General features: G+C 40.3%; 1 protein-coding gene across 27 annotated transcripts in view; it reads left to right on the top strand.

The window, feature by feature from the left end:
• PHACTR1 (phosphatase and actin regulator 1) overlaps positions 1–23,072 on the top strand; it is a 586,860-nt gene that overhangs the window by 312,538 nt on the left and 251,250 nt on the right. The window lies entirely within an intron of this gene.

Here is a 23,072-nt window from a genome sequence, read left to right as displayed (position 1 = left end):
AAGAGAAAGTGCTTGAGAAATATTAGCTATGATTGCTATCACTTGTATTGGGCATTTCCCCCTGCTATACTGTGTTGCTTTGCCTCTTCTGTAATTAAACTACCTTGGATTGAGTCCAAGATGAGAGCACCCAATTCTTCTCTATATTTAAACATATTTCTAATAAGACAAATGCGGTAAGTGTCAGATTGAGGACGGAGAGTGGTAGCTTCCACCTTGGGCAAGAGAAGAAAGGTCAGGAGAAGCCTCATACAGTCTCAGAAGGAGTTCAGATTGCATCCACTTCCAAAGGAATTCAGATTGCAAGTACCAAAGATGGCACAGAGGTTTTAAGCAGAGGTGATGTGATCGAGTCATCTCTTTACTTATTTATTTATTTGTGATAGTCTCACTCTTGCCCAGGCTGGAATGCAGAGGCACAGTCCTGGTTCAGGCTATCCTCCCACCTCAGCTCCATAGTATGTGTGTACACACACACACACACATAGTAGGGACAGGATTTCCCCACATTTCCCAGGCTGATCTTGAACTCCTGGGCTCAAGCAATCCATCTGCCTCAGCCTCTGAAAGTGCTGGGATTATGGGCGTGAGCCGTAGTGCCTGGCCCAAGTTGCTTTTTAAAAAATGTTTTATGATACTCGGGAGGCTGAGGCAGGAGAATTGCCTGAACCCAGGAGGCGGGGTTGCAGTGAGCTGAGATCGCGCCATTGCACTCCAGCCTGGGTAACAAGAGCTAAACTCCGTCTCAAAAAAAAAAAAAATGTTTTATGAAAAATTTTACACACATGTAGAAGTAGACCTATCACTCAGATTCCCCTATTCTTGTATTATGTTAAAGCAAATTTGAGTGAGTTTTTTATGATGGCATTGCTGGTAGTACCTAGGCAACGACCAGACAAGACAAGGACCCAGCTACATGCCACTCATAGCTCAACAAGGGGTGTTTCAAGACCTCAAGCAGCCGAAAGACCAAGATTCTGCAATAGCGGTTCCAGGCTCAGAATGTGTCCAGTAATACTTTCAATCACTAACAATTCAAACTCAGCTTGCCTTGTTTTTAGCATAACTTTGAGCTCATATATAATTTTACTAATAATTTCCCCTTCTGTTCTAATATTGTTCTGATACTTTATAGACATCTGTAAATAGTCAATTTAGGAGAAATATTTAAACAATTCGTGAAATCAATAGCTTGAAATATCCTCATTTGTCTAAAGGAGATACAATCACATTGAAAGGGTAATAGATAAAAGATATCCATTAAACTTTAATGGAGGGTGAATGGAAAGGATCAGTACTTGTTCGCTAGCCCTAAACTTCAATTTCTGTGGTTCACTGACTTATATATGAATGGCAAGAACTTTTTGGACTTGACTAGGTTTTGAGGCTTTCAAGAAGTGTCTAAAAGCCTGAAGGGTGAGGGTTCATTGAGCCAGTTAGGAGCCACCATTGATAATGTTTCAGTGTGGTTCTGCTGGTGGACAGGCTTCCTGTGCCAGGTGGACAGCTGAGCTGAAAGCCGAGATATAAAAGTGAGTTCGTTGAAGGCCAGATAGCCAGAGACAGGGGCAGAGGTGACCTTACTTCAACCCACAGGTTGTGAGGGAGAAAAGGTAAGTCAAAGGAGGCAAAAGTTGCAAGAGAAGCAGGAACTAAACAAGAATCCAGTTGTTGGTTTGGAAAAGAAGAAATTAATTATGGAGATTTTCAACCCAGAGGAAAATAATCCCCCAGAAGGTTAGCAGAAGAGCATGCGAGAGAGGTCATATGATTATTGTTTTAGTGTTGTATTGGTTCTATACCCAAAGCCAGAGGAAGAATAGAACATGGTCATTTGTTTATTCATGTATCAAGCATTGATGTCTATGGTGAACTTATGTGTGAATAGAGAGGTAAAGAATGAGTTCTTGCCCTGAGAGAAACAGTCCAGTGAGGGATGTTGCTGTGACAGGTAGACTCAGGTTGTCATGGACACACAGGTGGGGAACCATCTTCTCCCTTGGGGAGAAGGCCAGCAGGTCATGTAGGAGGAGATGGCAGTTGAGCCGAATTGAGTCAGATGAATAGGGTTGGGCTGGCAAATATACCTAAAGGAAAGAGTCACTGGAAGCAGGACAAAGAGCAAGGGTAGAGAAAGGTCAAGAGGTGAAAGCAGGGCATTGAATGCTGACTCTTCCAGCAAGGGTCTGTCTTATCTTCTCATCACTGCTAAGTTTCTAGTGCTGAGAACAGTACAAAGATATTATCCACTTAAGATCCGTTCAATACATGCATGCACATGTTAGTTTATGATTGATCTAGTTGATGAATGTATGTCCCTTTATTACAGTGGCTGTAAGGACAGTGGTGTGATGTAGCTGGGGATGGTGAGAAAGGGCATCTGGGGAGATGGACAGAGACCACACACCAAGGGCCTGGGATACCATGCTAAGGAGCTGGGACTTGCTCCATGACATGTTGTAGGATTTCCTGGAGGATTTTTTAAACAGCATTTTTATTGAGATATAATTATTGGACCATAGAGTTCACTAATTTAAGGTATGTAATTTAATAGCATTTAAGTCATTGAATTGTCCATCACCAAAATCAATTTTAGAACATTTCCATTCCACCTAAAAATAAACTTTGTTCACCTTAACCTATCAATTTATTATTCCATTCCCTACGCCCCGTCCCAAAATCCCAGGCAGCCACTCATCTATAGGTTTCACTATTCTGGACATTTCACTTAAATGGAACCATGCAATATACGGGCTTCTTTTACTTAGCACAGTGTTTTCAAAATGTATTCATGCTGTACCATGTATCAGAATTTCATTGCTTTTAATGGCTGAATGATATTCCATTGTATGGATGATATACCACATTTATTCACCCATTCATCTGTTGATAGACATTTGGGTTGTTTACACATTTTGGCTATACTGAATATGCCGCTATGAACATTCATGTGCAAGCTTTAGCATGGGCACAGGCTCTCATGTCTCTTATGTATATACCTAGGAGTAGAACTGCTAGATCACATTGTACATCCATGTTTAACCCTTCGAGGGTCTGCCAGACTCTTTTCCAAACTGGCTGCACCGTTTTACTTCCTCCCCACCACCCAGCAATGAATAATATATAAAAGTTCAGTTTCTCTACAATTTTTCTGACACTTGTTATACCCTGCAGGACTTTAAAGAAAGTAAGTTAGAAGGTTCTAACTGAGTTGGTGATCAAGAAGAAGAGTTAATTCAGTCCACTTAAGAAAACTAGTGATTGGCCGGGTGCGGTGGCTCACGCCTGTAATCCCAGCACTTTGGGAGGCCAAGGCGGGTGGATCTTGAGGTCAGGAGTTCGAGACCAGCCTGACCAACATGGTAAAACCCCATCTCTACTAAAAATACAAAAATTAGCTGGGCATGGTGGCGCACACCTGGAATCCCAGCTCCTCAGGAGGCTGAGGCAGGAGAATTGTCTGAACCTGGGAGACAGAGGTTGCAGTGAACCAAGATCATGCCACTGCACTCCAGCCTGGGCAACAGAGTGAGACTTCATCTCAAAAAAAGACAAAACAAAAAACTAGTGATTTTAGACACCTTACATAAGATACATAAATTATAAAGTATAATATATTTATTTACTTGCAGTCATCAGAACAACATTTTACAGTTGGAATTACTCTCGTGACCATTTAAGAGAAGAGGGTCAGAGAGTCAGAGTGGCCAGTGGCTTCCTCATGTCCCCTGCCCATGCTTCTGCAGCTGGGCTGTCTCTCTGGCTCTGGCTCCCACCTTCGGACCATCACCTTTAGCTGCCTAGAGACTCACACTTCACTGAACCTCTAAGGAGGGACTGTTTATTTTGGCCAATCGAGTTTAACTTCTTAAAGTGATTCATTAAATGTGAATATGACCATTCAGGGAAATTTGGGCAAAGATGAGCATCCAAAGCAAACCGTCAATTCGTTAAAAAGTTGAAGTGGAAATCATCTGATGAAGAGGGTGTTTGGTTAGAATTAGGATGCCAAGGGGACCTCCAGTGCCTCTACCTGCTTTTGAGTTTCTTCCACCTGTAAAACAAGTTTACTTCCATTCCACTGAACCTATCTAGATCAGGGGTTGGCACACGATGGTCCATGTACCCTCCGCCTGTGTTTGTTGAGAATGTTGTTTGTGATTTTAAATGGCTGGAGAAAAATCAAAAGGAGGATAATTTATGACATATTTATATGAAATTCAGATGTTACTGTCTGTAAATACAGTCTTATTGGGAAACAGCCATGCACAATTGTTTGCACACTGTCTGTGGCACCTTTCAAGTTAAAACTGCAGACTTAAGTTGTTGCCACAGACTCACAAAGGTCTTTTACCAAAGAAAACTTTGGTCTTTTACCAAAAAAAAAAAAACTTTGCCAACCCCTGTTGACATCAAAATTGCTGTAATTAGAAAGCATCTCTTCTGGCTAGTGCAGTGGCTCACACCTGTAATCCCAGCAGAGCATGTCATGGGTGGATTGCTTGAGCCCAGAAGTTCAAGAGCAGCCTGGGAAACATGGTGAAAACCCATCTCTACAAAAAATACTAAAATTAGCCAGACATGGTGGTGCATGCCCCTGTAATCCCAGCTACTTGGGAGACTGAGGTGGGAGGATCACCTGAGCCTGCGAGGCAAAAGTTGCAGTGAGCTGAGATCATACCACTGCACTCCAGCCTGGGCCACAGAGGGAGATCCTGTCTAAAAAAAAAAAAAAGTACCACTCCTAACCATTTTAGCATCACAGTCTGATTTTAGAATTGAAAAGGACCCTGTAGATTATCCATTGTCCAATTACATATCTGTGTCATTCACCTGAATTGCAGCTTTGGTCTTTTTCAAAAGCTGTTTGATGTCGTGGTGTACTCAGGGACAGGTTTAAAATGAAAATCAACCTACAAAGAATCAGTCTGAATTCAGTTTGTGGAGTATCTTTAGTGTTCGCACTCCCACCCTGACCTTGATGTGGGCTTCAGGCTGGCACATTTACAAAGAGGGATGGCTTTTCTAATCCCCACCTGAGAGTTAACCATCTTGACTCTGTTACTGTTTTGATGTGAACTTTAGAACAATTGCCTCTGCTATTTCGGCACATGGAGATTTGCCTCCACAGTAATTATTTTGCAACCCACAAAAGTAATTATAAAATCAAATAATTATCTTCTAAACAAGCTGTAACCCCAGCAGAGCCTCTTGGGGGGAAAAGTTCCCGTTCTTTCGTTGTCATTTTTAGGGCTGTAACATTCTGCTTCCCTTGTCCCCTTACCTCAGTTCTGAGGTTATTTCAAGTACAATAGCAATCTTTAGTGAAGCGTCAGCTTCTTTTGAAGCAGCCTCCTCAAAACAGTCTCAGTGCTCCACGTCTGAGTGGTAAGAGTGAGGAATAAGTAACAGAAGGGGAAAGCAAAAGTGAATGGAATTCTCCGGGCCATGGAAAGTAAAAGAAAAAAAATGCGGCCGGGCATTGTGGTTCATGCCTGTAATCCCAACACTTTGGGAGGCTGAGGTGGGCAGATTACTTGAGGCCAGGAGTTCGAGACTAGCCTGGCCAGCATGGCAAAACCCTGTCTTTACTAAAAATAAAAAAAATTAGCCAGGCATGGTGGCATGCGCCTGTAATGCCAGCTACTTGGGAGGCTGAGGCTGGAGAATCGCTTGAACCCAGGAGGTGGAGGTTGCAGTGAACTGAGATCCAGGTGACAAACCTAGACTCTGTCTCAAAGAAAAAAAAAAAGGGAATAGCCTGCCAGAGTCAATTCCTTATTAGTTTGAATTACTGAGAGATGCATTATAGGAAGATGTTGCTGATTCTGAAGGTGTTCTCAGTAAGAGTTGGCACCAGTATACCCTGGCACAATTTGAAGGCTGAAATCTGCTGCAGTTAGGGACCATCCCTGACAGGCTGGGCGTCTACCAGAATTAGGTTCTCTCTTGAGAGACCTGAAGTGTGTTTATGGGCAAATGTTTTTCTGACATATCCAGTGGAAACTATAGATTTTGTGTATTTATATGTTTGGAAACTGTCACTTATCCGATGAGCCAACCTAATCCACCTAATCCATGATGCGAGAATGCGTAGAGAAGCAGATCTTGGCAGCAGGAACATTGCCAATCTGCTACATTTTCAAGAATTGCCTCTGCAAATTTCAGTAACTCACTGACTTCTGCATCTCTTTACCAGCCCCCTGAAAAGTCAAACAGGCCACCAGACAGGAACTTACCCCCAAAATGAATACACAGTGAAACTTTTTGCCTGCCCAAAGCCTTAATGTCCCCATATCCAGAACAAATAGTATGTGGCTGCTTTCCACTAGTCATGATATGAATTATTCATGCACTATTAAGCAGCCTGTGGTCAGAACACCACTACCCAAAGTAAAACTGAATACAAAAGAAGAGGCTTTAATATCTGCGGCTGAAAATGCCCTTTGCCATGGGAGTGGAAATGATGGGCTACTGGACCCCTCCCATCCTTGTCCCAGGTCTTCGGGGTTGAATCTGCGAATATCAATGTAGATTCCTTGTGGTAAGACCCTAGAAATGGCTTGGAATACCTAGAAAGCGTAGTAGTCATTGCAATGCATGCGCCTGGGTTAATTTTTTTTTAGTTTTTCTGGAAGGCAAAAGGAGAACCTATACAAAAAGGAGTATCAGGTCTGGCCTAAGCTGGTGGATCACTTGAGCCCAGGAGTTAAAAACCAGCCTGGGCAATATAGTGAAGCCTCATCACTATGAAACTACAAAAATTAGCCAAGCATGGTGGTTCATGCCTATGGTCCCAGCTACTTGGGAGGCTGAGGTAGGAGGATTGCTTGAGCTGGGGAGGTTGAGGCTGCTGTGTCATTACACTCTACCCTGGGTGACAGGGCAATACTCCATCTCAAAAACAAAACAAAAAGCAAGAAAAAGTATCTATAGTCAAGAAATAAGAAGTAAAGAACATATAATAGAAGAGTTATTCTTTGGAAAAAGAAAACAAGCATCGTGGAAGACCTCCATATATAAACCAGATAAAAGGAAGATTGCTCTGGTTTAGGCCAGAGTGGAGGGCCTGCCCTGATATAGTGCTGTACAGTCCTGGAGTTTTCCAGAACTATAGTTTAAAAGCTGTTCCCAACTGTCCTCCAGTACAGTGTATCCATACAATACAGATACACTGTATTGAAGGGTGACAATTGTATCTCTAGAATATAAACATCACCTCATAACAGTGGACGTTATATCCCAAATTTAATTCCAGGAAGACAACATCTAACAGAATGGCCTGTGACATAAGTCAGGTATAACCAGATAAGTCAGATGTTTGTTCGTGTGTGTGTGTGTGTGTGTGTGTGTGTGTGTGTGTGTGATATGTCCCAGGGGCAGAGTTAGATTTGGAAACATGTATATATTGGCTAAAGAGTTACATCATATGGAAATTGGGAGGAATATAACATTTTTAGATTCAAATTATTTCTAGAGGAATGTTTAATCTCATGCCAACGTGAATAATCACCTCTTTAAAAAAGCAACTGCTCAGAATGAAGTGGAAGCAGCTGTATGGTCCCTTGTGCGCTCCTCAGCATTGTTTTCGGTTCCAAAATGCACCACTGGTTTTATAAACAAGAGTTGAGGACCAGACAGGAATGACATTTAGCTTTTAAGCCATAATTATGACAGATGGGTCAGTGTGCATTGCTAACTCCAAATACATAATTAGCCATAATAAAATGGTACAAATTCACTTGGAAAATATCATAGCCTAAATCACAGTTCAGATTTAACTGGGAGAATTTCCACCGTGATTTTAGAAAGCTAGCATGGCTTATTTTTATAGCAGAAACCTAAGAGTGCAATTCTTGGCAGTATTTACCAGGGAGAAGGAATGAGCAGCCTCCCCGGGAGGGTTAAGAAAACAGAGCACCCCTGGGAATCAAGATCTTACGTTTCAGTTCCAGTAGCCTCCAAAGCACCTGGGCTCAGAAAGGTCTTTGGTCTCCCTGTCTCTGTTTTCATTCTTGCAACCGGGGCCCAGGTATAGGAGGGTCAGCCTTGTTCCCCGAGGGTCTTGAAAATATGTAGGACGTATCTGGAGACTTTTCAAATACAAAAAACAAAGGGTGTCTTGGGCTTTTATGTCCATGGTGCTGGCTTGTACAGAGGGAGGAAGGAGATAGATTTCTCTTTTCTTCCAATCTTCTCCTCTCCATTCATGGTGGTGGTGGGGAGAACGGAGGCCAAACAGGCATGCCTGTGTGAGGCACCGGGCGGGAGCATGATAGCCCTTTCATCTCAAGGTGAACGCACAGAGGGAGCCCCAGAGCTAAAGGAAAAACAGATGGCAGCACCGTTGCTGCTACATTGCTTCTAGCTGTGCATGTCCTCACCCCGTGCCCAGCCAAGCCTCTTCAGACTGTGTGGGTCACAGAGTAATGGCCAGCCCTAAAGATCAATGTCCTGAAGGCTGCTCTAGACACCACAGTGCCTTGCTGTGGTCAGTGCCCTGCCAAAAAGAAAAAAAAAGACAAGACTGTGCAGTCTTAAGCAAGGCTGATTAGGCTGAGGTCTTCTAGGAAGTGAAGATCCTCTTCAGAGTTCAGTCGTCTGCAATTCAGCTAAATCCATAGATATCACAGAATTTTAAAAATGAACAACGGGGTCTGTGACTTAGGGATATAAGGGATTAGAGAGGATTAGGGATTGGTTGGGAAGTAGGTGGGGAGAAACAGGGTACCGGGTACCTTTTCCTTTGGTCTTTTGCAAAGGCTCTTACTTTGCTTGCTTATGGATATTCAGAGTCACTATTTGTTGTTTGGGTTTTTTTGTGTTTTTTTTCTCCTGCAAAGGTTTACATTAGCCTTGTTGCTTGTGGTAAAATAATAATTTCCTGCCTAGCGTTTAAATATATTGAGGTCAGTACTGCTGCATCCAGTCCGAGGTGATAAGGCAGAAAAGACAAATTCCTTCATTTGTCTTTTCCACCAACGGGAAATGGGGTCTGGCTAGTCCTCGGGTCTGTGTTACTGCAACAGAAACCAGCAGAAGCAGTGCTCTTCCTGCTAACACTTCTGATGTTAAGGGGGCTGTGTTGTGCTGCTTTGCTATTTAGTGTCCCAAAGCAGCTCTGATTATAGTGTGAGAAACTATAATTCAAGTTTTATGATTGAATGTTGAGGTTTTTGTCAATTTTGATGAGGTGTCTTACAAAATGTGTTCTGCTTAACACTTGCTGCATGGGATGGTAACAATGATACGTGGAATTTTTTTTTTTTTTTTTTGGAGACAAAAAAGTTGACCACCTCAACAGGGGTAAGCAACTTGCCTCTGATTCCATGACTCGATAGTAGTAGAGTCACGTCTGGAATTTGAACCCAGCTTGTCTAAATACAAAGCCAGCCTAGTCTTTTTAAAAATATATGTTTTGTTATTGTTTTTGTTGTTTAAGATGGAGTCTCACTTTATTGCCCTGGCTGGAGTGCAGTGGCACAGTCTGGGCTCACTGCAACCTCTGCCTCCGGGGTTCAGGCAATTCTCCTGCCTCAGCCTCCTGAGTAGCTAGGATTACAGATGCCCGTCACCACGCCCAGCTAATTTTTGTATTTTTAGTAGAGACAGGGTTTCATCATGTTGGCCAGGCTGGTCTCGAACTCCCGATCTCAGATGATCCACGTGTCTTGGCCTCCCAAAGTGCTGGGATTGCAGGTGTGAGCCACTGCGCCTGGCCTGATATGTGGAACATTTCAAGAGCACACTAGGGTGGAAAACTGAGTGGAAGAAAGTTAAACAGATGTTTTCATCTCAGAGCCCCTGGTATGACAATGTGCATGGTAAATCTCTAAGAACAGGATGTAGATGCTTCTTCAACCAAATGTATTTTATCACACATACTTCTTGTTTGGTTGGTTTTGGTGGTTTTTGTGGGTTTTTTTTGTGGAGTGTCACGGGTGACTAATGTCCTAGAGGAAAATTAATGTGCTGCATTAGAATCTTCCCATAGAAAGTGCTGCATTGAGTGTCTATGTTCCCACTTGTGAGAGAGAAACACACAGAACAATGAGATTCCTTTGTGATTTGATCTTTTCTACCAGAAGCTCTTAGCTCAAAACTACAGTAATTGAGAAGAAATGTTTCCACTGTTGCTGGACATATTTATTCAGCGATGTTTAGTTAACAGACATAACTGCAAATTAAAATATGGTAGCAGTCATACTTTTGCTTCAATCAATCCAGGAATTGGGAACTTTCTCTTTTCCATAGCAGGTGGTATGACAATGACAGGGCAGGTTGGGGCTTCTGGAGACCTTGTGATTGCAATGCATGGAATATTTTGGGTAAGGGTTTTTCAGGCTGAAGGCTGTTGACATTTTATGCTGGGTAATTCTTTACTACTGGAGAGTGTCAGGTGCGTCCTATACATTGTAGGATGTTTAGCAGCATCCCTGGACTCGATCCACTAGATGCCAGTGGCACCCACCTCCCATTTGTGGCAACCGAAAGTGTCTCTGGACATTGCCAAATGTCACCTTGGAGGCGAGAGAGCTCCTGAGTGGAGAGCCACTGATTAAGGGCCACTGTGGGTACTGCTGACCACGAGTGAGTTCACGAGAGATCCGTGTAGACTGGTGTCTAGGAGGCGGCTTTGTGTGAAGAGACTGATTTTGGATTAGTAGAGTGAGGAAGGGAGAAATGCTGAGTTGAGGAAATAACATGAACACTGGCAGAGGGAAGGAAGGGTGAGTGAGCGTACCGGTTTTTGGATATTATCAGTAATAACATTACTTATTCCCTTGTTATGTGTCAATTATGAGAATTAATCTAATCTTCCCAGGATAGATACTATTTATCTCAATTTGGTGGAAAAGGCAAATGAGGCAAGGTAGAACTAGACAGTATGCCTGAGTGTCCCTGGTGGTAAGGGTTGGGGTTACAGTTTGAAACCAGATTTCTTTTAATTACAAGGCTGTATTAAAATACGAATTTGAAAAAAAGAATGTTAAATTACAGACAGCAATGTCTGGACTTGAGGGCATCCACTGGATAAAATAATGGCAGTGTCTTCAGCAGAGGAATGGTTTGGTGAAAAGGGCACATTGGATTCATCTCGCAGCATCAGCGCAGAAGGGATGGGGAATTGATTGGAAGTGGGCTGGGGTGATGTGGAGCCGAGCAAGCTTCCGTACAGGTGCGGAGGAGTGAGGCTTGACCATGGCCAGTGACGGCAGAACTTAATGAGCTTAACTTGTATAGTATTGCCGTCATTAAGATAAAATACAAAGAAAAGTTAATTACTAGCTCTCAGGATGGCTGAAAAAATAGACAGGGGAGCATGCTGAAACGAAATGAAGCTACATAGCTAGCAGTACAGTGTTGAGTTGACATTACATATTATTGAAGAGTTTCGACAGATGTTGGCAAACTTTTTCTGTAAAGGGCTAGATAGTAAATATTTTAGGCTTTCACTGTATGGTCTCTGTTGCAGCTGCACTCTGCTGTTCTAGTGCAAATGCGGTCAGAAGCAGTGCATATGTGAATAAGAATGGCTGTGTTCCAATAAAACTTTATTTATAAGGAGAGGCAGCAGGCCAGATTTGAACTGAAGGTCAGATTTGTGCACCCCTGGTGGAATCTCAAGAGTGACAGACAGAACAAGGCATGAACCCCAGATGTGCCACTTGTTAGCTGTGTTACCTTCTCAGACTAAGCCTCAGTTTCTGCATCTGTAAAACAATCTGATAGCATCCACGTTTAGAGTTGGTGGTAGGATTGAGTGAGATAATGTGAAGGGCTTGGCACTGACACTAGCATATAGTAAGTGTTGAATAAATGATGGCTTTTATTGTTGTGGTTACAAGTGTTATTTTTATATTCCTGGCCTTATTTCCTTCTTGCTTTTCATTGTATTAAATGAATTCACATCAAATTTCGTGCTTGTGAGTGCTACAGGTGTTTTATTTGTACTTGTTATCTCTAGATTTCTTGAGTTTGAAGAATAGTAAGGAAAATATCTGTAGTTTCAACGAGGATTGTTATAAATAGAAAATTCATTTGAATAAACTTACACAGTGTTCCTGTCACTCAGCACTCAATATATTATAGCTAACAGGGAGGAAACAAAGATGTTGAAAAATAAAGTTTTTAAAATGCAGAACATAAAAAAACGAATTACCTAGAATCTTGTGAAATTTCAATTAAACAAATCTGATGGGGGAGATTTTAGCATTCAGTATACATAAACAGCTTAGTTTTTCACGTTTGGAATCAATTAATTGCTTGGCTTTGTTAATTAGGGATTCCCTGAAGTAGAATCCATTGCTCATCAACTAGGAATGTGAAAGCCAGTCAAGGCATTTGCTTTTCAGAATGATCTGTTTATATTATAGCTGAAACAAGGCAAATCACACATGTGAAACAGCTGTCTGTTGGTAGTGAGAATAGTCTGTTATACACATTGAGAATACTCATTGCAGTCATTCGTGTGCTGAAGCAATGGTCGTTCGGTAATGTAAAGAGGCGAAAGGAGAACTCAGCTAGGTCTGGTTTGTTCGGGATCATGTGTTCAAAGGGTACAGAGAGCAGGATTTATTAGTCTGAGCACTATGGACATTTTGGGCCAGATCATTCTTTATTATGGAAGACTCTGTGGTGCATTGCAGGGCATTCAACAGGATCCTGGCCTCCACCCACTAGATGCCAGTAGCAGATGTCCCCCACCCCACCCCAGTGGTGAGAATCAAAAATATTTCCAGATATTTGGCAAAATGTCTCATGGGAGGCAAGAGTACCCCTGGTCCAGAACCACTGATGTAGAGTAATGATTCAACAGTGCCTGGAAACATTATGTCCCAACATACCCCAGCAATAATAATTTATTCCTTATTCATATTGAAATACATGCCTGATGTCTTAGGATAGTCTTAATGTCAGCTATCCTGCCCCACCTACCTAACATAATTGGAAGCCCATATATTCTTTTTTTAAAAAATAAGATCGATTTAATATTTAAGGTGTAATAAAACAACTGTCTTCAGAGCTATCACTATTGAATATAAAACAAACACAAATTTCTATTCTGCTTGAGTTCTAGTCAAACAAGCTAAAATTATGTTTACTACATACTTAAAATCTTTTTGCATTTTAGGTTTTGTGGTACATGTGAAGAACATACACGATTGTTGCATAGGTACACACATGGCATTGTGATTTGCTGCCTTCCTCCCCTTCACCTATATCTGGCATTTCTCTCCATGCTATCTCTCCCCAACTCCCTCCCCTCCATTGTCCCTCTATTTCCCCCCAACAGGCCCCAGTGCGTGGTGCTCCCCTCCCTGTGTCCATGTGATCTCATTGTTCAACACCCGCCTATGAGTGAAAACATGCGGTGTTTGATTTTCTGTTCTTGTGTCAGTTTGCTGAGAATGATGGTTTCCAGGTTCATCCATGTCCCTACAAAGGACACGAACTCATTGTTTTTGATGGCTACATAATACTCCATGGTATATATGTGCCACATTTTCCCTGTCTAGTCTATCATCGATGGGCATTTGGGTTGGTTCCAGGTCTTTGCTATTGTAAACTGTGCTGCAATGAATATTCGTGTGCACGTGTCCTTATAGTAGAACAATTTATAATCCTTTGGATACATACCCAGTAATGGGATTACTGGATCAAATAGAATTTCTAGGTCCTTGAGGAATCGCCACACTGTCTTCCACAATGGTTGAACTAATTTACACTCCCACCAACAGTGTGAAAGTGTTCCTATTTCTCCACATCCTCTCCAGCATCTGTTGTCTCCAGATTTTTTAATGATCGCCATTCTAACTGGCATGAGATATATCTCAATGTGGTTTTGATTTGCATTTCTCTAATGACCAGTGATGATGAGCATTTTTCATGTTTCTTGGCCTCATGTATGTCTTCTTTTGTAAAGTGTCTGTTCACATCCTTTGGAGGCCCATGTATTCTGATATTATTTCAATTTGGAAGTAGTGGCCATCCTATGCAGTGTTTGTCTTTTGTAGGACTTAGTTGGAATACGTTTATTGTGCCACCATTCACTTTTAGACTTTGACTTTTGCTTAGACAAATAGTTGATGTACTTTTTACTGGTTAGCAGCATTGAATGTGGTTGTATCCCAAGAGTGATATAAGTCTATCACTAGTTTAATTGAATTCTATTAAAACTTTAATAAGCAGGGTGTTAACAATTTTTTGGTTTGATTCTTCTCATATTAAAGCGTGGTCATTGATTGTTTTTAGTAATAGGCCAGATTACATATGGCTGGGAAGGGATGACTTTTGAGGTGTATGAGGGGTTTATTGTTCTGCCTGTCTACCAGGACACCTTGCCAGGTACATTCTGGCACATTGGCTATATTCCCTGAAACAAGTTCATTTACTTTTAGGATGCAGTTCATCTATAAATTAAGGTTGATATTACTCATGTCTCTGAAACAAGTATTACAAAGTGCCGCTTATCTTTTTGACTCATCTTTGCCCGAGGAGTACAGTGGTGGTAAGAAACACAAAATCAAGGTTTGCATTTCTTACTAGATTGACACCAAGTGCTAAATGGAAATGTCTGTTTAACCTGTCATTAGATGGTCACTGATAGAGGACATGGAGAAAGATGTCAGTATTTAAATTATCTTAAAAATATTTACAGTAAGAACATAGGCAGTTTTCTGTATCACTATTCTGACCCTTATGAAATTTGCTTATATAATGAAACACCAAATTTCAGTATCAGGAAAAGCAGTTCTAGAAGAGAATATTTTACCTAATGCTGTAGAATAATTACCCATGGAGATACATTTCAGATATTATATAGCCTGTGAATAATTTTTCCAGCTCGTTCCTTAGTCTATTCTATATTTACTATTTATTAAAAAGACACATTATATACTGAACATCAGTACCTTGAAAAATCATTGTGGCTCATAGTATTTTAAATGTTGGCTATCTTAAAACATTAAGTTCAGCTTATTTTATTCTGAATCTGTTTATATGTGATAATTTGCTTCCATTATCCTCTCCGTTTTATTTTACACCGTTTTACTGTAGCAGAGGGCCTAGATAAACAAATGAAAAAGTATCTGTTAGTTTTGAGCTCTTGTCCTTGTGAGGTCACGATTATGCAGTAGAATAAATCCCATTGTTGGTGTGTTTACAGCAGTGTTTTCTGGATTCTTTTTATTTGTGCATAAGAATATCCCTGTGCTTTGTATGTTTATGTGATATTTACTTTGTCATAACATTTTATTGTTTGAGAATATGGAAGATGATATGAAAGATTTTTTTTGTTATTGAGACAGGGTCTAGCTCTGTTGCCCAGGCTGGAATGTAGTGACATAAACATGACTCACTGCAGCCTTGAACTCTGGGCCCAGGTGATCCTCCCACCTCAGCCTTGCGAGGACTACACCACCATGCCCTGCCTAATTTTTATTTTTTCTCGAGACATGGTCTCACCATGTTATTCACGTTTATCTTAACATAGAATCTGCTTGCCACGGCCTCCCAAAATGCTGGGGTTACAGGTATGAGCTACTGTGCCCCACAATATGAGAGATGTTTTGTTATTCTTTTATGTTGTTATTTTCAGTTTTGGTCAAAGTTTCCCATTAGAAGCAGTCTCAAATTTGTAAAATTTTTTAAAAAGTTCTGCTTCGAATTCTGAAAGTCTAGATTCTAGTTCATAGAAGTGAACCTGACTTTTCTTTTCCCACTCTTATGTCTTCATTGCTTTTCCAGAGTGCTAAGGCATTCATCCTGACTTGCAATTACATATATAAGGAGGAAACTGCGTGAAGAATACCCCATCCAGACCCCCTAAAATTAGGAATTACACAAAATTGCCTTTAAACTCTTATTTAAATTTTAGATTTTTAATGTCAACAAAATTCTCCTCATTGCTTATTGGCAGGGCCATGATTTGGAAAAATGAAATGAGACTATTTTCCCCTCTGTACCTGTTTCCAGCCCTGACTGAACTGTAGAAATGCAACTGTTTGAAGTGACTTTTCATTTTCACTGTGCAATGACTGCCTACAGTTGACATATTCTAGCTACTGGGTTATCGTACTATTAAACATGAGTGTGTTACTGCCTGTTTTATGGACAAGTTGTGTTATATGGACATGCTCTGTGAAAATGCACCATTACATCATTGATTGCTTCAATAAACAGTCATACTTAGCAGGTATTGGCAATTAGAGAAAGAAGATAAATTTAAGGCAACTGTATAATGCTGTTTATTTCTAGCCGTTGATCCTAGTTGGTCAGCCTGAGAACCAGAAAGGAAAATGCTATATACAGGATTGATTCAATCTGTCAGAATTTAGAAACTTAATTCATGCAAACATGGCTACTGTCATAAAAGTTGTTTCAACTTTTATAGTGTGAATTATTCTAGAAAAGAACTTTCTTTGTGCTATAAAGATAGAACTGACTGACTTTCTTTCTGTCCCATAGAGTACCCTAAACAAAGAGCTAGTTTATGACTTTTAATAAAATTGTTCATACTTTATACCATATATAATAAAGCAAAATGGTCCCAGGAAATTTTTTTAAATCTCTGTATGAACTTATCTTCAAGAAAATCTGAAATTGTCTTATCCAAGCCAATAGATGAGTATATGTCCCCCCCCCCAATATTGAGTACTTCTGAAGGACAGGCACTTTGTCTAATCCACAAAGCTGCATCCAGAGCAGATGCTCAATAAATGGTTGTTGAATTAAATTCATAAAAGGCAGTTTGTGGGAGAAACCAACTTTTCTTAAAGTACTTAATATAGATTTTTCCTCTCCAAACCACTTCCTCTCATATTTTATCTTGGAGGTTCAGTTACTACTCTCGGTGAGCCAAGAAAGAGCTCAAGATGAAAAGCTACTGTTTCTCTCCCAGTGGACATGTGGCTGAGTTCTGCAGATAATTAAAAGAAAAATTCCTGTTATTGGTGTTGGGGTTGGGGCTGGGTTGTTATCTGAGTGTTATAGAGAGGACTTTGTCAGACTTAAATTTTCTGACTGGCGTCTCTATTTGCGAATAAAGATTTCCTTAGCCTGGCTCGTCCTCCTGAATTGAATCTTCCTTGCACCAGCTCAGTCCTGTAAGTGCAACTAATTTTTATAAGTATCAAGGGGAACAATTGTATTTGCATTTGAGGCAATATAAATGGCACTCAGAAAAGGTCCTTTTCTGGTAGTGAAAGGCCAGGAAATAGATAAATTACTTTCAATGTTTCTTGAAGGGTAGTTCAACAAATATCAAATGCTGTTGGAAGAACTATGAAAATATTGACTTCATGTTGTCTGATTTCTTTCTGCTTAGTTGTTCTACACCAGATCTCGGGCAATTTCTGTTTAAATAAATGCCCTAAAGCCTTCAAAGTATTCATGGAGTGTTTGCTTTGTGCCTTGCATGATAACATTGTGAATGTATTTGAGTTACTCTTGGCTTTGTTAGTCAATTTAGCTGTAAGATTAAAACCCAAATTATTTTCCCAAGACAAAAATTAATCATAGATATGTCTTATTACACCAGCTAATGGGCTTTGTTGTTATTAATCTATAAATACTTCCATTTTCATTAATGTGCCATTTTCACATAAATTAAATCCTAACAGATGAAAATGAATTTGGCATCCAATTAATCCTGAACTTATTATATACCCTCCCTCTCAGAATCTCCTATTCCCCCCCTCCAACTTTTTGGATAGGAGTTTATCTTTTCAAAATATAAATATTCTAGGAAAGTTCTATGCGATTATTTTTTAAACCTAACAACCCATTTTACTGCATTGTTCTAGTTTCTGTTTAAATAATCCCTACAACCTTATTTTAAAATGCAAGCAATTCACTAGGTAAAAATATAACTAGTGCAATGTCAAGGCAAAATTTATTTAAAGTATAATTTTATGATGAATTTATAATAATATTTGTTGGGCTCTTAAGTAGGACCGGGAACTATGTTCATTATTGAAGTACATTATCTTTTGCAATACAATACCCATATGAAGAAACTCTTATTCCCATTGCAAAGTGATGAAATTTGCCTTAGGCCGTGGGACTCATGACTCCCCATGCCAAAGCCATGCTTTGACATGCTGCATTGCACATACCTCAGGGATAGCCTTGGGGAGGAAAGGTCACATTCAAAGTCATCAGTTGTTCTTTATGCCCCACACATTCAACCACAACTTCCACTAAGTACCGTTTGTAGATTTGTTAGGCTTAAATGCAAATGTAATATTTATATGACAATGATATATACTTTTCACAAAGCTAATATTTATTAGTACTTACCACATGCTAAATCCATTACTAAATGTTTACATATATTTATTCCTCATAGCAATTTAAGAAATGGGTTCTCACATTTTCCCTATTATACAAAGGTGGCTACTGAGGCTTAGCATATGGCTAGTGGTTGGCAGTGATGGGATTAAATCCACCCACCGATTCCAAAAAAAAAAGACTGAATAAAAGGAAATTATGGAGAGGCTTAAAATTGTCTATAACTTTATCACCCAAATAGAACAACTATCAGCTGAGTGTCTGCTTCCAAATCCTATCCCTATGCATAAATAGATATGAAGTTAGGCAAGTAAGTCATTCGTGTAGAAAAAATAGAATTATACATAATATTTGGCAATATAAGCCGATAAACGCTGGCAATTTTTATGTCAACGAGAGCTGTTTATAATTTCTAATGGCCGCATAAACCCACATTAAATAGTTGTTCCTTAATTTAATCAATGTGTCATGGTTGGATATTGGGGTCATTATCTTTTTGCAGTATTAAATACAAATGGAGCTTAATTTGTGATGTCACTTTTCACTAATATGTCAAACTTGACCAAAATTAGCAAATCCATGTGGCTGGCATATGGGACAAACTCATGTGAAAAGCCAGTGGTCATGTTGAAACAGCAGCCTCGGTTCAAACTTGAGATAGCCCTTAAAACCAAGCCAAGCTTCTAATCTTACCCTGTCATTGGAGAAAATTCTCCACATGTGGTTTCTTACCTGTGATTTGGAGGTAGAGGCTGTCTTATTCCATAGCCCCACCTCCGCCATGGCTCTGCCTGGAAGTAAGTAAAGCGGTTTGTCCTAACCATGACAGTGGATAGTGAAAGGATAGGCTCTGGTTTCAGTATGGGTAATATTGCCCAACTCCTGGAATGGGAAATGGGAGGAGATGGGAAATATCACACATACTGAAACCAGAGCCTATCCTTTCTCTGAGAAACATTTATTCTTTTATCCCTTCAAAAAATAATCACTGATTGCTTCCTATGTGTCATAAACGGTCCTTGCCCTCCACCTCAAGCATGGAGGGTAGAGTCATGTCAATTAGGATGCAGTCACAGAAGTTCTCGTGCAACTTGGCCCAAAAAGTAAGGTCACTTTATCATATGTAGCAAATGTGTTAATGAGGCAGGCTCCAGGCCTGATTACCCCATGATTCTCTGCTCTGCCCACCTTTGCTTCAGGACTCTATCCTTAGGCCAATTGCAAAGTGGCTATAATAGTTCAGGTCTCACATCCTGACGCCGTAGTGACCAGGGGCAGAAGTAGGACTTAGAGATACAGAATAGGTGTATCTCTCTAAGTATGAGGAAGCCATTCCTAGAGAAGCCATTCACTACCTACAGGGACCCCACCCCGTTAACCTACCCATTAACCAATTCCTAATTGGTTAGGAGAACCACCCGCTAGAGCTTGGGTGGGATCAGCCTCTAGGAAGCTGTGGTCTGGTGAAGAATCTAAACGTCAGAGCACAGTCTGGGTTCTATTAAAAAGGAAGATGTACAGAAAAGCATGCAGCAGTGTCTTTTACAGAGGAAACTGGCAGGCAGCAGTGACACAAATAATTAGCCAGGCAGACAGAACAGCCTGTATAAAGGCCTTGAGGCAGAAATGTTGGGTTTCTTCTATTTGAAGACTAGAATTGGAGCCAGTGAGTGGATACAGGACAGATCATGTCCTTCTGAGCTGATGTGAAGACTTCAGGGCCTTAAGAGAAAGGAGGACCCACTGGGGGTCATTGAAGAGCCATGGCATGCTTTGATTCATCTTTAGAAGAGGTGTGCCTGGCTGCCGTGTGGAAGACTTGAGAGCAAGTAACAAAAGTCAGAACACAGAAACTAATGATATGGATAACTGGTCTACATGAAGAGAGAAGTGGGGAGAGTTGGCAAATAGTTGAGGGTTACCTTTGACCAGTTTTGTTGTTGAGTTAGAGGTGGCCGCCATAAGGGAAAAGGTGGCATCAAGGACAACTCCGGGTTTCTCTCTGAGCAATTAGGTCACTGGCATTGCCATTACTGATGAATGATCCAGTTAAGAGTAAGGATAATTGACTTTAGATAAAGTGGAGATGAGGTGCCTGTGAAATGTTATTTGGAGATGAAGAGTCATCATGAAACCTAGTAGTAATTCCAATAATTTTCCAAATATTATTTTGTATGAAATAACATATTCTCACAATAACCCATGAAGCAGATGCTGTTATTATACCCATATTCCAGATGTGGTAACTGAGACCTAAAGAAGTTAAAAACTTGGCCAGTGTTACACAGCTAGTAAGAACTGTGTCAATGATAAGAGTCCTCTAGGCTGGAAATATAAATTTAAAAATATTAAAATTATCAATGGCATTAGAGCCATGGGTGTAAATGAAATGGTCTAGGGAGAACTGAATCATGGGAAGTTCCATAACTTAACTCAAAGCCTGAGAGGTACAAAAGTACTCTAGGGGAAAGGGAGGAAGTCTCCCTGGGGATCAGATTCTTTTGCATGAATGTTCAAGCATTTAAAAAAAAAAAAAGCACTTGGCTCCTTTACAAACTCAAAAGCAGCTTATAAAAGGTTCTGAAATTCTGCCAGAGTGAGAGTGTGAAATACGGACATGTATGTTAGCACTTGATGTTCTGCCACTTAGAAACTATAGAGTTTGTATAAACTCAGGCAAGTTACTTCTTTGCACTAGGATTGGGTTCAGCTGCATAAAACCAACTCAAAATAGTAATAAGTAAAACAAGATAGAGATGTATTTTTCTGCCATATAAAAGAAGCACGGAGGCGGTCAGCTTAAGGCTGCTGTGGATGATGGCTCCACAAAGTTCTTGAAGACCAAGATGCCTCCTGGCTTACAACTTCATTATTACTCTGAGGTGGCCATTGTCCTCACAGTGGCTGCCATGTTCCAGCCATCACTTCTCTGATCTAGAGAACTGGATGAAGGGAAAAGCAAACCAAGGCAATGGCACATCTCTTGTCTTTAAGCAGACTTCCCAGAAATCACTTGGAGCAATTTAGGTTCATATCTCATTGGTAAAAGCTTTATAATATGGCCACACCTACCCTCAGAGGAGGCTGGGAAACACTTTCATAGTGGGGCAAAAAATCAAGATGTATTCACTAAAGAGAAGAATGGATTTGGCTGGCGGCCAGTTGTCTCTGCCATTGTCAGTTTGCTCTTTTGCAAAATAGGATTTAAAATAATCACTTTACCTTTCTTACTGGTTTGTTGTAGGGATCAAATAATGTAATAACTAGGCAAGCGCTTGATAAATGATAAAACGCTATTCAAATAGTTGCTATGAGGATGGCCATTTACTCCTCTTGCACACAGTAAGCACTTTAAGTATGTTTTGAATGAGAAACCCTTAAAAAAATTTCTATTTGTAGTGTCTAAAGCAGGAAATGTGAATTGGAAGAGAAAATATTTTCTGCAAATCTTGCATTTCCATGACAAAGCCTTTCTTTGCCTTCAGAGTTAATTTCAGGATAGCCAAGATTGATATTTGATTAGCTCTGCAGTCGAGTCCCCATCAATATTGCCTACTCTCTGCTGAACTCAGACACTCCTGAGTTTTTCTGGTAGATAAAGTACAAGAGTTATCTGTGGTGACTGCAGCTCATGTCATTGACCCACCTGGTCCTCCCAATTCTGACTTGCAACATAACAAGGATTCCAGTCCAAGGTCCCTCGTGGTAACTGCATTTAAGGGAATGGCTCTTCAATTCAAAAACCAGTTGAAATGATCATTAAGAAACAGAATGCAAAGATAGCAGGGCACTCAAGAAACTGTAGCTATTTATTGTGCTTAGAGATTCCCAGGCATGGATAAAATTAAACGAAGTTTCCTTTCCTATTAAAATAAATCTGGGGCAGTCAGGAATTATCTGTGAATACTGATAGTCTTTTTAACTTTTGAGCTTGGCCTCAGAAACAGATGCTCCTTTGGCATTAAATTATGACCTTTAAGATTATTTCACCACATGGGGCAGTTTCTATTATCTTTCATTAGATACATGCTTTATAGATTAATTCCTCGAAAATCAAATGCTGTTTGCTTTTTTATAGTACTTTTCATTTTAGGGTTTTAAAGAGTAGAAATTTCCTCTTCTCTGTCTTCAAAATCCCTACCCTCATAATTTGAGTTGTACAGTAAATGCTTAACAAATTTTTGCCACAACAGTGCATCAAAACCTTGTGTACTCATGGGCTTTAGTACTTCCAAGAAGTACCTGCAGGCACAGGTCTGAGAGCAGGACCCTGGACATCAGCCTATTTCTCTATTTCTTGTGACCGCCCTTTTTTCTTTCCTTGACCTGTTGCCTTATCATTTAATGCTTAAATTTTGAAAAGGGAAAAAGGGACAAGCACAAATAGAACTAATTTAGTTAAGATGAGTTTCATTATGTGGCCTAAAGGAAAACTGAAAAGATGCTATATACTTTCAAATACCAGAGCGCAAGTAATGCAGGAAGACATGTTTGACAGATTATAAGCACAAATACTAGCTAACAATTCAACCTGGGGAAAGTTCCCATTCAGATCTGGTGTGGCTTGGTTGGTTTAGGATTCTTATTGGAAAGTCATTAGCTGCTGTTTCTTACATCCTCCAGCTGAGACACAGGACCCTGCCCACCAGGCACCACCTTCCTGTGAGATTCAAGTAAACTCAAGAGCGTATACAGACTGAAATGGTCATAAGCAATAAACACTCTAAATTTGGAGTCAGGAAATCTTTAATGAGCACCCAGTAAATGCCGCTTACTAC

The sequence above is a fragment of the Callithrix jacchus genome, chromosome 4, assembly GCF_049354715.1.
Source record: "Callithrix jacchus isolate 240 chromosome 4, calJac240_pri, whole genome shotgun sequence".
NCBI classification, from domain to species: domain Eukaryota; kingdom Metazoa; phylum Chordata; class Mammalia; order Primates; family Cebidae; genus Callithrix; species Callithrix jacchus.
The sequence above is the reverse complement of the archived record's forward strand: the minus strand, read 5'-3'. Positions and strand labels throughout refer to the sequence as shown.